At 51.5% G+C, this 16356-nt stretch overlaps 1 pseudogene across 1 annotated transcript in view; it reads right to left on the bottom strand.

Moving 5' to 3' along the window:
* Window positions 1-16356, bottom strand: part of LOC146009550 (uncharacterized) — a 94370-nt pseudogene that overhangs the window by 76910 nt on the left and 1104 nt on the right. Inside the window, exons 2-6 of the transcript XR_014444685.1 lie at window positions 13900-14052; window positions 11675-11866; window positions 10341-10419; window positions 10130-10245; window positions 9407-9689 (exon numbers count right to left, since the gene is read on the bottom strand). The product of XR_014444685.1 is annotated as an uncharacterized LOC146009550 (transcript). The remainder of the gene's footprint in view (window positions 1-9406; window positions 9690-10129; window positions 10246-10340; window positions 10420-11674; window positions 11867-13899; window positions 14053-16356) is intronic.

Here is a 16356-nt window from a genome sequence, read left to right as displayed (position 1 = left end):
GACCCGTCTGGCTTGGGCACCAAAAACAGTGTGGAATAAAAGCCTTTTTTCCACTCCGCTCGAGGGACCGGGATCACCACACCCTTCTCTAATGCTGTGTACACACGGTGCAATATGATTGCTAGCGATATATTGCCAGCAATCAAATTGCTCAGTGTCTCCTTTTCATCAGCGATGAAAAGGAGACACTGCTACGGGACGGAGGGGGAGTGCAGCAGCAGCAGGAGACGCTGCTGCTGTCACTTTGAAGGGAGGAAAGAGGGAGCAGCGGCACGGGGCTGGGGAGATCAATGCTGATCTCCCCGGCGCTGACCTCCGTGAAGGGAGGAGGGAGGGAGCAGCGGCACGGGGCTGGGGAGATCAATGCTGATCTCCCCGGCTCTGACCTCCGTGAAGGGAGGAGGGAGGGAGCAGCGGCACTGGGCTGCGCTGACCTCCCGGCACAGTGATTGCCGGGGAAAGCTGCTGGTCGCAGGAGCATGCTCCAGGGACCAGCAGGGAGTGCACACGGGAGCGCGCAGTTGGCGATTTATCGCCAGCTGCGCTCCAAATCACTGGGAATATGGTCGCTCAGCGACCATATTCCCAGCGATTTTACCTAATATTGCTCCCATGTGTACACACCATAAGAGAGATTGAGCCGCCCCCAAAAGAGCAGCCCGGAGCCGAGACTCCTTTGGTAGAGGTGTAGGAATGAATCTTCTCGGAGGAAGACCTTTGAAGGGAATTCTGTAACCCTGGGATATAATGTCCAACACCCAAGGATCCTGGCCCAACAATGCCCAAGTGTCCCTGAACCATCTCAGACGCCCCCCAACTCTGACCACCGAGGGCTTGTCCTCACCTTTGGTGCTTGGTTTCTTATTAAAGGAACCAAACTTTGACTTAGGGGCCTTGCCCCTGGAGGACTGAAATTTTCCCCTAAAGGACTGTCCACGAAAGGACGCACCCCCTCTAGGGGAGGGCCGAAAGGACAGCCTAAAAACAGCAAATCTTGAGGTCTGTTAAGCTGCAGGAGCCGGCAGGAAGGTACTTTTGCCTCCCGTGGCCTTAATAATCTCTTCCAGCTCTGAACCAAACAGCTTTCCTTTAAAAGCCAATGCCTCTAAGGCCTTTTTAGATTCATTATCCGCTTCCCAGGCTTTAAGCCACAGCACTCTCCTGGCATTGACGGACACTGTGGAAACCCTGGAAGCCATTTTGAGAGCTTCCTCCTCAGCCTCAAGCACTTACTCTGCAGCTGCTTTAAGCTTCTCAGCAAGCAGCAACACACATGGACCAGCATGCAAAATTGTACATAAGTCATTGGCCCACACAATCATGGCCTTAGAGACCCAGGCTGATGCTATAAGTGGGCGTACAGTGAAGCCTACCCCTTCAAATATTGCCTTGAGATTACCTTCCAGCTTTTTGTCTACGGGGTCATTAAATGCTGGACAGGTAGCACCGTGGCTTTAGAAAGCCGTGCCACAGAAGCATCCACCACCGGAACTTTTTCCCAGAGGTCTGCATGAGCCTCAGGCATGGGGTATAGACTTAAGAATCTCTTAGGCATCTGCAGCCTTTTATCGGGCGTTTTCCAAGCCCCTTCCAATAGATCCTGTAACCCTTCATCCGCAGGGAAAGTAACAGTCTCCTTACGCTGCCGTTTAAACACACCTTTTGCAGGAGTTTTATCCTCCACAGACAAATTCAAAGCCTGCTTAACAGCAGTAATCAAGTCCTCCACCCCTGAGGCTGAGGACTCTTCAGAATCATCACCCTGATCCCAGGGGATGTCTGTGTACTCTCCCTCCTCATCAGCAACAAGCAACGGCACTGAGTATGACCTTTTAGGGGTCCCCACAGTATCACCATCAAATCTGTCTAACAAATCATTAAACCTGCTGATCCCCTTAGCAGTATCCTGCATGACCTGTAAGAAACCAGGATCTGCTTGGGTCAGAGGCAAGGAGCCAGAGGACTGCTGAGATGATGACATAGGTCTAGGGGAAGCTACCAATACATTACTCTGCCTGTCCAGCAATTACACTAAGGCATTAACCGACCTGCCCAGGGCACTGGCCCACGCAGGTTCCGATTGCTCTACCCTCTGGGGTTCACTCCCCATGGGTCTCACAGCAGCGCAAGCAATACACAAGCTCCCCTTGGCCATCTGCTCAGGGACAAAATTCAGTGTACAAACACTGCAAGCGCTCAATGCATTAAGGGCTCCCTCCCTCAAAGCCACAGACTGTTGCTCAGACATGATGTAAAAGTAACACAGTCACAGCACACAATGTACAGGCGTTTTATACAGAGCCAATATACCACAGTCACTTATCTGTCTGAAGCGTTCACAGTGGGGAAAACGATGCCCAGGAAATCCAAACACTCTGCCAGAACCTGTCAGCCAGCTCAGCTCCGCTGCAAGCGTTCCGAATGGCGCCAAAACAGAGGGAAGAGACCAAGTCCCTGCTGCTGCGGGGTCCTTGGCTTTTGGCGCCAACCATCCCCAGACAGCCGCTCCCACTGCAGGATCTCCAAGTTCCAGTGTCTCCCCCTCTGCTGGGGACCACTTGGAACATGCCTGTAACACACTGCTGTCCTCTCATAACAGGAGCTCAGTGTGTAAGGTCCGCAGAAAATGGCCGCCGCCATCACGGAGCGCCTGTCCCCCATGATCCCCACCTAGGGTGAAGCCGGTTTCAGAGCGCTTCGGAGCCCAGGCAGCTTAATAGAAGCTGTAAGTGCCGCACAGGGAGGCCAGACAGTGTCTCCCCTGTGCACAGTGAGCTGACAGGACGCGCTTCTGTCAGCTCCTGCTGCGCTGTCAGTGTGACGATTCAGTGAGAATCCTCACACTGGGCCTTATTTTGGTTCATTCTTTCTGACAAAATCCTTCTTAGATGGGCAAAACCATGTGCACTGCAGGGGGACAGATGTAAAATGTGCAGAGAGAATTAGAATTGGGTGAGTTATTTTGTTTCTGTGCAGGGAAAATACTGACTGCTTTATTTTTACACGGCAATATAGATCTCACTTTGAAGTAAAACCCCACCCAAATCTAATTCTCTCTGCACATGTTACATTTGCCCCACCTGCAGTGCACATGGTTTTGCCCATCTAAGAAGGATTTTGTCAGAAAGAATGAACCAAAATAAGGCCCACTGTGCCTACCTAGCTAGTGTAAAAGTTAATAAAATAATAAAAACCCTAACTAACTCTAATCCTTCGGCTGCTCCGGCAGCCCTTTAGAATAGCACCCACTCCAGTGGGCACATAACACGAACTGAGGAGTCTGGGATGCAGAAGCTTTAGGATAGGTGCCTGGCTCCTGCGGACCCGCTGTGTCACCAGGACCATTGAAAGAGAAAATAAAAATAAAATATGAAAATAAAAGCTTCTTTGGGATTACTTATATGAGGTAATCCCTGCTGAATTTAATGGTGCGCCAGCTTCCTGCTGGCACCAAAAAAAAACAAAAGACTGAGGAGCTGAGCAGCATGGAGGCGGGGTTATAGGGGAGAGGGACCAGGCATCTTTGGAAACTTTCAAAGCTTCGCTGATTGGTGCCACGGTCCTCTGGATCCGCCTACAACCCCGATGTCACCCTGTGCAATAACAGTAACCACCTGCAGAAGATTATATCTGTGGCAATTATTATTATAGTGGCAAATATGTACACTGTCACAAACTTGGGGTGCACTACCACTCGGGGATTGGCTAGATCTGACACAGGGGCGCGGAGTCTAACCGTGCAGGGGGTTTTCTGCCAGTGACCCCTCCAAGCGGGATATGGGCTTCTGCGGCACCCGACACGTCGGTCGCGGCCCCCTGGTCAGGTTCCCCGTATGAGTGGTGGTAGCTTGTGGAATATGGAGCGTGGTCGTCAAGCGGCGTCAGTAACAGGTGAGCAGATACGGTACCAAGGAATTCAGCACACAGGGAGGGGGCAGGAGAATGGTAACAGAACAAGCCAAGGTCATACACTGGATGTCACGGATGTAGTACACAGGGAGCAGGCAGGAGAATAGCCGGAATCATACACTGGTAAACACCGGGTACAGTACACGAGGATCAGGCAGGAGAGTGGTCAGGAGGCAGGCTGAGGTCATACACAGGTAACCCACGATTCACGTTACACAGGGATTAAGCCGAAGGATAGTCAGGAAACAAGCCGAAGTCAGTATCTGGTGATCAGGAACACAGTAAAGTACAAGGGACGCTGGAGCAGGTTGTGAGCCTATACTCTGGCAGCTTCTTTCTGTCAGAGACTACTTTTATAGGAAGCACAGGGAACTCACAGGTAAACTAATCAACGGGCTGAGCATGCTCAGTTTACACTGAACTCTCCTGCAGGAGAGAGTTACCAGGTGTTACTAATTAGCTGAGCTCAGATCTCACAGCACAGTTCAACTATACAGAGCTGTCAGCAGCATGAGACAAAGCCAGCAGGATTTGACCGGCAGGTAACTGAAATACATGCATATTGTGACATTACCTCCCCCTCTAGGGTTGGGCTCCAAACACCCCATAAGGACATTTTTAGGGTCGTCTGCGGTGCTTCGTCTTTTTGGACGATCGCTTGGATTTGGTCGATTGATGTGCGACCTTTGGGTCTACAAAACGGGCTCTGGCCAACACTAGCCCCCCAGAAAGGGAGCGGCATCATGTTCAGAATCATAATCTGAGTTGGAGTCTAGTTCTGGGGTGCAGATCAAAGACTTTTTGGCTGATGATTCACTGAGACCATGAAGTGCTAGAGAGCCGACACGAATGCCCCTAACTGTTGAGTTCTTTGATTCAGATCTTGGTAAAAAATAAATTCCCAGAAGCACTAGTACTCTCAGCATGCCGTCTAGATGACCCATGGTTTTGAAGAGGCATGGACAGACTTTCAACCAAGGAAGATGAAGGAGTCTTTGATCCAAATTTGTCAATCACGGCCCTGGAGAATGATATCAGATCTCGCAGTCGAGGATCATTGGCTTCAACAAGTGGATTGACCCATTCTAGTGCTTCTCCTCGGAAGGATAAGATCATAAATTTTACAATATTTGCCAGATTAACCCCGGAGGATGGATCAAAGTTCATGGCATCTAAGTAGTAATCAGCTAAAGCCTGGTAATGGGCAATGTTCCCATCAAAGCAAATGACTTCAGAAGACTCTTCAGCTGGTTTTTGTGTACTAGCCAACCCTGGTGGGACCTTAGACACAACGGATGTCTCTTGAACTTGAGGCACTGCTGAAGCCTTATGGATGTCCAGTACAGTAGGCATCGGTACTCTAGAAATTTTTTCTTGGCTGACATGTTTAGGCCCAGGGGTCATGGAAGCAGACCTGGAGACCACAGAGGTAATGGAGACAGGCCCGGAGCTAACGGAGGAAGGCTCGGAGGCCATGGAAGCAGACCTGGAGACCACAGAGGTAATGGAGACAGGCCCGGAGGCAACGGATGCACACCTGGAGACCATGGAGACAGGCCCGGAGGCCACGGACGAAGGCCCGGAGGCCAAGTAGTGGACCCGGAGACCACGGAGGCAGGCCCGGAGACCACGGAGGCAGGCCCGGAGACCACGGAGGCAGGCCCGGAGACCACGGAGACTGTCCCGGAGGCCACAGAGACTGGCCCGGAGGCCACAGAGACTGGCCCGGAGGCCACAGCACACAAGTCCTCATGCCCGGAGGCAAGGGCAGATGGAACCTCATGCCCGGAGGCAAGGGCAGATGGGTCCTCATGCCCGGAGGCAAGGGCAGATGGGTCCTCATGCCCGGAGGCAAGGGCAGATGGGTCCTCATGCCCGGAGGCAAGGGCAGATGGGTCCTCATGCCCGGAGGCAAGGGCAGATGGGTCCTCATGCCCGGAGGCAAGGGCAGATAGATCTCTACCAGGAGTGACTGGCTCGGAACCCCCACCTGGGGTGACTGGCTCGGGACCCCCACCTGGGGTGACTGGCTCGGGACCCCCACCTGGGGTGACTGGCTCGGGACCCCCACCTGGGGTGACTGGCTCGGGACCCCCACCTGGGGTGACTGGCTCGGGACCCCCACCTGGGGCGACTGGCTCGGAACCCCCACCTGGGGCGACTGGCTCGGAACCCCCACCTGGGGCGACTGGCTCGGAACCCCCACCTGGGGCGACTGGCTCGGAACCCCCACCTGGGGCGACTGGCTCGGAACCCCCACCTGGGGCGACTGGCTCGGAACCCCCACCTGGGGCGACTGGCTCGGAACCCCCACCTGGGGCGACTGACTCGGAACCCCCACCTGGGGCGATTGACTCGGAACCTCCTTCTGGGGCAATTGACTCGGAACCCCCTTCTGGGGCGATTGACTCGGAACCCTCTTCTGGGGCGATTGACTCGGAACCCCCTTCTGGGGCGATTGACTCGGAACCCCCTTCTGGGACGATATAGAGCCCCTTCTTGAGGCAAAGTGCTCAGTGGCCTAACCTGGGAAGCCACACTCAGAGACCCTTCCTGGGGTGTGGCTACCAGAGGATCCTTTTGGGGTGCAACTCTCGGAGATTCCTCTTGGGGTAGTGTACTCAGAGGCCCTTTTTGGGGTACCACTTTCAGAGACCCCTCTTGGGGTGCAGTGCTCGGGAAACCCTCCTGGGGCGCAATGCTCAGAGACCCTGTTTGGGGTGTGGTACTCTGAGACCCTGCTTGGAGTCTGACAGTCTGAGACCCCTCCTGGTGCACGACACTCTGAACCCCGTTCTGCGGCTTGAGAATTTGAGAACCCTCTTGGGAAATTACCCTCCGAGACCCCTTCTGAGGAAAAAGACTATGTACCCCTTCTTGGGGCTCGCCATTCTGAGACCCCTCTCGGAACTCGACACTGTGAGAGTCCACTTGGGGTGAAACACTTTGATGCCCCTCTTCGGGCAAGACACTAGGAAGCCCTTCCTTGGGCAAGACACTAGGAAGCTCCTCCTGGAGCACAATAATCGGAAGCCCCTCCTTGGGCAGGACACTAGGAAGCTCCTCCTGGAGCACAATACACGGAAGCCCCTCCTTGGGCTGGACTAACAGAACCCCCTTCTGGGGCTGGCTAGACAGAACCCCATCTTTGGGTTTGATACTCGGACTCCCCTCCTGGGGCTTGTGACCATGAACTCCCTCCTGGGGCTGAATGGACAGGACTCCCTTCTGGGGTTGGACTGATGGGACCCCCTCTTGGGGTTGGACACCCGGACTCCCCTCTCGGAACTTGACACTCGGGTTCGCTTCTTGCGGCTTGACCGAAAATGTACTGCTTTTAGGTAAAAAGATTTTAGTTCTTGGACCCCAGTGATAGCCATGAAACTCTTCCTGAGTGGGCACAGAAGCAATAACCTTATTCCTGGCCTCCCGGAGGGAGCAATCCCCAATCAAGTGGTCCTGGCCTCCACAATAAAAACATAAATTTAAGGACCTGCGTCGCTGGCGTTCCTCACCTGACAACTGGGGATGAGGCCGACTCACGTACTTGTCCTTTAAGGGCACAGATGTATTTGCCAATGGGGTACCCGGAGTGGAATCTGAGGGTCTCGCAAGCACCAAACCCAGAGTAGACTCGCCGAGCAGTTTGGTGACAAGGGTGAGGACGTTAGACAGCAGCTCCTGTAACTGCTGTATTAGCTGGCGAAGCACTCCAATAGTGCCTGGATCTGATATAGCAGGTGTTGGAGAGGGTGGAGCGAAGTCCATTTGCTGCTGCAGAGTCTGCAAGCTTTGCATAATCAGAGCTTGGTCCTGTCCTTGCTTGTTAACCCTGGCCAGCAGGAGTTCCAGGAGTTCTTTATGAGACAAACCACTAGCGGACTCCATATTCCAGTTGGGCCAGAGTATTCTGTCACAAACTTGGGGTGCACTACCACTCGGGGATTGGCTAGATCTGACACAGGGGCGCGGAGTCTAACCGTGCAGGGGGTTTTCTGCCAGTGACCCCTCCAAGCGGGATATGGGCTTCTGCGGCACCCGACACGTCGGTCGCGGCCCCCTGGTCAGGTTCCCCGTATGAGTGGTGGTAGCTTGTGGAATATGGAGCGTGGTCGTCAAGCGGCGTCAGTAACAGGTGAGCAGATACGGTACCAAGGAATTCAGCACACAGGGAGGGGGCAGGAGAATGGTAACAGAACAAGCCAAGGTCATACACTGGATGTCACGGATGTAGTACACAGGGAGCAGGCAGGAGAATAGCCGGAATCATACACTGGTAAACACTGGGTACGGTACACGAGGATCAGGCAGGAGAGTGGTCAGGAGGCAGGCTGAGGTCATACACAGGTAACCCACGATTCACGGTACACAGGGATTAAGCCGAAGGATAGTCAGGAAACAAGCCGAAGTCAGTATCTGGTGATCAGGAACACAGTAAAGTACAAGGGACGCTGGAGCAGGGTGTGAGCCTATACTCTGGCAGCTTCTTTCTGTCAGAGACTACTTTTATAGGAAGCACAGGGAACTCACAGGTGAACTAATCAACGGGCTGAGCATGCTCAGTTTACACTGAACTCTCCTGCAGGAGAGAGTTACCAGGTGTTACTAATTAGCTGAGCTCAGATCTCACAGCACAGTTCAACTATACAGAGCTGTCAGCAGCATGAGACAAAGCCAGCAGGATTTGACCGGCAGGTAACTGAAATACATGCATATTGTGACATGTACACATAATATGTTTTTATAATTTACTTTTTAATACTAATAAAGTAATCTATACTTCTGTTATAGGGCTCTCTTAATTGTTATTTTATTTGTGTCTAATTAAGTTATACAGAATACCAATTGGGAGCTGCAATAGACATAAGTGGTCTTGTAATGATCTTGTTAGACAGCATTCATTATGATTGATTAATATATTTTTAATGTAAAGTATTAGACACCTGATTGTAATGATTATCCTTTTCCACCAGAGAGTGCGGGGAGGAGACTGGTCAGATCTCTGGGCTGGTAACACACAGTGATATGATGTGAGGGGGAGAGCAGGAGTATGACAGGGGCTGATGGCTCCTGATGTATGAGATACACCAGAGAGTGTGGGGAGGAGACTGGTCAGATCTCTGGGCTGGTAACACACAGTGACATGATGTGACAGGGAGAGCAGGAGTATAATAGGGGCTGATGGCTCCTGATGTATGAGATACACCAGAGAGTGTGGGGAGGAGACTGGTCAGATCTCTGGGTTGGTAACACACAGTGACAGGATGTGAGGGGAGAGCAGGAGTATAATAGGGGCTGATGGCTCCTGATGTATGAGATACACCAGAGAGTGTGGGGAGGAGACTGGTCAGATCTCTGGGCTGGTAACACACAGTGACATGATGTGAGGGGGAGAGCAGGAGTATAATAGGGGCTGATGGCTCCTGATGTATGAGATAGCTGTAAAGCTGTATTAACAGAACAAGGAAAATATTGTATATAAGGGATTATTCCTCACCCGTGCTGATATCTGTAGGGATTTCCTCCTCCTTACACTGCTGATCCCCCATCATATATGTGTCTTCTGTCTCTGTATCTTCTTTCTTATATGACACATAACACTCTTCTCTTATCTTCATATCCGTCACATACGTCTCTTCTTCCTCTGTATCTTCTACCTTAATGTCAGTCACATACGTCTCTTCTTCCTCTGTGTCTTCTACCTTAATATCAGTCACATGCATCTCCTGTTCTCTCTTTATTACTTCAACCTTAATATCAGACATATCTTCACATTGAACCTACAAATAAATATCACATAAATAATGTCTGACAGTATTGAGCTTACACAGTAGATAATTGATGTATAATACACACACACACACACACACACACACACACACAGGCATGGATTCAGTATGAAATCCCAGCGGTCGGGATCCCGGCGTTCAAAATCCTTACACCGGAATCCCGAAAAGGGGGGGGGGGGGGGGAGGTGGATCGCCCCCCCTTGTGGGTTCGCTACGCTCGGCACGCTAATTTATTCTCCCTCCAGGGGTGTCGTGGACACCCACGGAGGTAGAAAGTGTCTGGATTTCGGCTGTCGGGATTCTGAACGCCGGGATCCCGACCGCCGGGATTTTAACTGCATCCCACACACACACACACACACACACACACCTGTTGCAATTCATATAGTGACAGACTTTGGTATATTGGGGAGACCCTTATTCCCACCTACCTGATCCTCCTGTGGGGTCCTGGGAGTTTCCTCTGTACAGTGCTGGGAATACAGAGGACGGGGACATCTCTCTGGGGTATGGCTGTAACTGGATCCATCTATAGGAGACACAGTGACTGAATATATTGTACATGTGGATTAGCAGATGATGTGTGTATATAGGGACCCCCATTCCTGCTCTCCCCTGTACAATAACAAAGTCTCCTCTTACCCAGTGATGTGAGGGGCCGGTGATTCTCCATCATAACATTTCTGCACAGACCCTTGTGTTCCTCTATATATCCCCCCTCCTGCATAGAGAGATAGACAGTGACATCCTGACACCTTCTAGGAAACCGACACAGACAGTGATACAGTCATCACCCAGACACATCCCTCGTGTTACTGTATAATGCCTCATTCCCAGCAGTCACCTCTCCGGTCACATCCCCGGTGTTACTGTATAATGTCCCATTCCCAGCAGTCACCTTTCCGGTCACATCCCCCGATGTTACAGTATAATGTCCCATTCCCAGCAGTCACCTCTCCGGTCACATCCCCCGGTGTTACTGTATAATGTCCCATTACCAGCAGTCACCTCTCCGGTCACATCCCCCGGTGTTACTGTATAATGTCCCATTACCAGCAGTCACCTCTCCGATCACATCCCCCGGTGTTACTGTATAATGTCCCATTACCAGCAGTCACCTCTCCGATCACATCCCCCGGTGTTACTGTATAATGTCCCATTCCCAGCAGTCACCTCTCCGGTCACATCCCCCGGTGTTACTGTATAATGTCCCATTACCAGCAGTCACCTCTCCGATCACATCCCCCGGTGTTACTGTATAATGCCCAATTCCCAGCAGTCACCTCTCCGATCACATACCCCGGTGTTACTGTATACTGTCCTATTCCCAGCAGCCACCTCTACGGTCACATCCCCCCGGTGTTACTGTAGAATGTCCTATTCCCAGCAGTCACATCCCCCGGTGTTACTGTATAATGTCCCATTCCCAGCAGTCACCTCTCCGGTCACAACCCCCGGTGTTACTGTATAACGCCCCATTCCCAGCAGTCACCTCTCTGGTCACATCCCACGGTGTTACTGTATAATGTCCCATTCCCAGCAGTCAACTCTCCGGTCACATCCCACAGTGTTACTGTATAATGTCCCATTCCCAGCAGTCACATCCCCCGGTGTTACTGTATAATGCCCCATTCCCAGCAGTCACCTCTCCGGTCACATCCCCCTGTGTTACTGTATAATGCCCCATTCCCAGCAGTCACCTCTCCGGTCACATCCCCCGGTGTTACTGTGTAATGCCCCATTCCCAGCAGTCACCTCTCTGGTCACATCACACGGTGTTACTGTATAAGGTCCCATTCCCAGCAGTCACCTCTCCGGTCACATCCCCCGGTGTTACTGTATAATGTCCCATTCCCAGCAGCCACCTCTCCGGTCATATCCCCCGGTGTTACTGTATAATGCCCCATTCCCAGCAGTGACCTCTCCGGTCACATCCCCCAAGTGTTACTGTATAATGTCCCATTCCCAGCAGTCACCTCTCCAGTCAGCAGCTGGATGATCTTGTCGGTGAGTTCCAGGATTTTCTGCTCTTTGTCTCTCCCATGTGTCAGTGAGTGAGGTGGAGGCACTGTGATGGAACTCTGGGTCCTGCTCAGTTCTCCTGACACACAGGGATGGCAACTCGGTGTCTCATGGTCACTGGATGTCTTCTTCACTACTATGTAACCCTGTGTATTGGAAAATACACTATCACTGCATACACTCCCAGTACCCTCTCTTATTGCTATGTGATGTCACCTCCAAGATTCACTAGTCAGGTCACTGTAGTATTAATATATCAGTAATACCACTGACACTCCCAGATCCCCTCACCTCCCCAGTCACGTCCCTGTATTATTACTATAGATGTAAGTGATGTCACAGTGACACTCCCAGATCCCCTCACCTCCCCAGTCACGTCCCTGTATTATTACTATAGATATAAGTGATGTCACAGTGACACTCCCAGATCCCCTCACCTCCCCAGTCACGTCCCTGTATTATTACTATAGATATAAGTGATGTCACAGTGACACTCCCAGATCCCCTCACCTCCCCAGTCACGTCCCTGTATTATTACTATAGATATAAGTGATGTCACAGTTACTCTCCCAGATCCCCTCACCTCCCCAGTCACGTCCCTGTATTATTACTATAGATATATGTGATGTCACAGTGACACTCCCAGATCCCCTCACCTCCCCAGTCACGTCCCTGTATTATTACTATAGATATAAGTGATGTCACAGTTACTCTCCCAGATCCCCTCACCTCCCCAGTCACATCCCTGTATTATTACTATAGATATAAGTGATGTCACAGTGACACTCCCAGATCCCCTCACCTCCCCAGTCACGTCCCTGTATTATTACTATAGATATAAGTGATGTCACAGTTACTCTCCCAGATCCCCTCACCTCCCCAGTCACGTCCCTGTATTATTACTATAGATATAAGTGATGTCACAGTGACACTCCCAGATCCCCTCACCTCCCCAGTCACGTCCCTGTATTATTACTATAGATATGTGATGTCACAGTGACACTCCCAGATCCCCTCACCTCCCAGTCACGTCCCTGTATTATTACTATAGATATAAGTGATGTCACAGTGACGCTCCCAGATCCCCTCACCTCCCCAGTCACGTCCCCGTATTATTACTATAGATATAAGTGATGTCACAGCGACGCTCCCAGATCCCCTCACCTCCCCAGTCACGTCCCTGTATTATTACTATAGATATGTGATGTCACAGCGACGCTCCCAGATCCCCTCACCTCCCCAGTCACCTCCCTGTATTATTACTATAGATATAAGTGACGTCACAGTGATGCTCCCAGATCCCCTCACCTCCCCAGTCATGTCCCTGTATTATTACTATAGATATAAGTGATTTCACAGTGACACTCCCAGATCCCCTCACCTCCCCAGTCACGTCCCTGTATTATTACTATAAATATAAGTGATGTCACAGTGACACTCCCAGATCCCCTCACCTCCCCAGTCACGTCCCTGTATTATTACTATAGATATAAGTGATGTCACAGTGACACTCCCAGATCCCCTCACCTCCCCAGTCACGTCCCTGTATTATTACTATAGATATGTGATGTCACAGTGACACTCCCAGATCCCCTCACCTCCCAGTCACGTCCCTGTATTATTACTATAGATATAAGTGATGTCACAGTGACGCTCCCAGATCCCCTCACCTCCCCAGTCACGTCCCCGTATTATTACTATAGATATAAGTGATGTCACAGCGACGCTCCCAGATCCCCTCACCTCCCCAGTCACGTCCCTGTATTATTACTATAGATATGTGATGTCACAGCGACGCTCCCAGATCCCCTCACCTCCCCAGTCACCTCCCTGTATTATTACTATAGATATAAGTGACGTCACAGTGACGCTCCCAGATCCCCTCACCTCCCCAGTCATGTCCCTGTATTATTACTATAGATATAAGTGATTTCACAGTGACACTCCCAGATCCCCTCACCTCCCCAGTCACGTCCCTGTATTATTACTATAAATATAAGTGATGTCACAGTGACACTCCCAGATCCCCTCACCTCCCCAGTCACGTCCCTGTATTATTACTATAGATATAGGTGATGTCACAGTGACACTCCCAGATCCCCTTACCTCCCCAGTCACGTCCCTGTAATATTACTATAGATATAAGTGATGTCACAGTGACACTCCCAGATCCCCTCACCTCCCCAGTCAGAAGGTAGATGATCTCCAGGGTGATATTTAGAATCTTCTCAGTCATGTGACTCTGGTCCTTGTCCATCCTCGGGGAATCAGTGACGTGTCTCATCCTCACGTGATGTCTAGTAAACACTCCGTTTCCTCACCGCTCCGTTGTCTAGGTGTAAATATAATTACAATAAACACCACACAGTACACATGTAACATATTAGGTAAAGCTGCCCATACACTAGTCCAATTTGGGACAATTTCACCAGATCCCGATGGAACTGCCGAGAAATCAGATGTGTTTGACGTCCGCCTTGGGTTGGATTCTCATCAGACCTGAGCAGGAGGTCGGACCTGTTGCCCACCCGCCGACTTTGCCCCCCTCCTGGTGGCAGGGAATGGGGTCACATGGGATACATTGTATGTGAAAGGACAGTATGTGATGCATCGCATGCAGGTCCCAGGTGGCTCGGAGGGGGTCGCATGGCCATACACTGCTGCAATACATCCCAGTAGTGTATGGCCACCATAAGAGAAATCTACACAAAAAGCCACAACAGCAGCCTCTAATGTTTCCACATATAAATATACATCATACAGAGAACAATGGGCACATGTACAGTATAAGCGCTATAGAATACCACAATGTCCATTGTAGTACATGGTTATCTCAAAGTCATTGTAATGGGGCACCAAAGGCTGCTCACCCTGTATAATCATCATACTACTACTAAGAAGATATCAGAGACTAAAAACCCTGAATTTTTTTTTAGATCTAATTAATTTAAGTTTTGTAACAGGACAACAAAAGCTACTCCCTGATAATAATAACAATAAAATACAAAACAGAGGCTGCTCAACTATAAAATAATACCACCACACCAGAGGCTGCTCCCCCTGTATACTATTTGTAACATTACACAACAGGCTGCTCCCCCTGTATAACATCTGTAACAGGACACAACAGGTCACTCCCCCTGTACAAACAGGATGCTACAGACCACTCCCCCTGTATAAACAGGATGCCACAAGTCACTCCCCCTGTATAAACAGGACGCCAGAGGCCGCACACACCACAGGCCACTCCAACTGCATAAACAGGACGCCAGAGGCCGCACACACCACAGGCCTCTCCAACTGCATAAACAGGACGCCACAGGCCGCTTCCCCTGCATAAACAGGATGCCACAGGCCGCGCCGCTCCCCCCCTGAATAACAGTCCACCAACAGACCGTTTTGCCCCCCCGTGTAATAGGTCGCTCCCCCCATGTAACAGGCAACCGCAGGCCGCTCCCCCCATGTAACAGGCAATCGCAGGCCGCTCACCCCATGTAAAAGGCATCCCACAGGCCGCTCCCTCTCTGTGTAACAGGCCGCCGCAGGCCACTCCCCCCTATATAACAGGACACCACAGCCCGCTCCCCCCCTGTATAACAGGACACCACAGCCCGCTCCCCCCCTGTATAACAGGACACCACAGCCCGCTCCCCCCCTGTATAACAGGACACCACAGCCCGCTCCCCCCCTGTATAACAGGATGTCGCAGGCTACTCCTCCTATATAACAGGTCACCCCATGCCACACCTCCTGTATAATAGAACACCACATGCTGCTCCCCCCTGTATAACAGGACACTCCCCCTGTATAACAGGACACCACAGGCTGCTCCCCCTGTATAACAGGTCACCACAGGCCACTCCCCCTGTATAACAGAACACCACAGGCTGCTCCCCCTGTATAACAGGTCACCACAGGCAGCTCCCCCTGTATAACAGGTCACCACAGGCAGCTCCCCCTGTATAACAGGACACCACAGGCCGCTCCCCCTGTATATCACATACCTCCCAACTGTCACGATTTTAGAGGGACAGTCCCGATTTTCGGGTACTGTCCCTCTGTCCCACCCGCGGCAGGCATTGTCCCGCTGCGGGGGGTGGCAGTTGGGAGACCCCCCAATCTAGTAGAATAGACGCTGTGCGCATGCGCACAGCGTCTATTCTCGTATGAAAATGAGGTCGCGGCTAATTAGCATAAGCCGCACCCTCATTTGCATACACCCCGCCCCCTTTTCGGGCAGTGTCCCTATTTCTTCAGTCCAAAAGTTGGGAGGTATGATATCAGGACACCACAGGCCGCTCCCCCTGTATAACAGGTCACCACAGGCCGCTCCCCCTGTATAACAGGACACCACAGGCCGCTCCCCCTGTATAACAGGACACCACAGGCCGCTCCCCCTGTATAACAGGTCACCCCAGGCCACTCCCCCTGTATAACAGAACACCACAGGCTGCTCCCCCTGTATAACAGGTCACCACAGGCAGCTCCCCCTGTATAACAGGTCACCACAGGCAGCTCCCCCTGTATAACAGGACACCACAGGCCGCTCCCCCTGTCTATCACATACCTCCCAACTGTCACGATTTTAGAGGGACAGTCCCGATTTTCGGGTCCTGTCCCTCTGTCCCACCCGCGG

This window comes from Crinia signifera, chromosome 6 (assembly GCF_055691185.1).
Source record: "Crinia signifera chromosome 6, ASM5569118v1, whole genome shotgun sequence".
NCBI lineage: Eukaryota > Metazoa > Chordata > Amphibia > Anura > Myobatrachidae > Crinia > Crinia signifera.
This window is presented reverse-complemented; position numbering and strand designations above follow the sequence as displayed.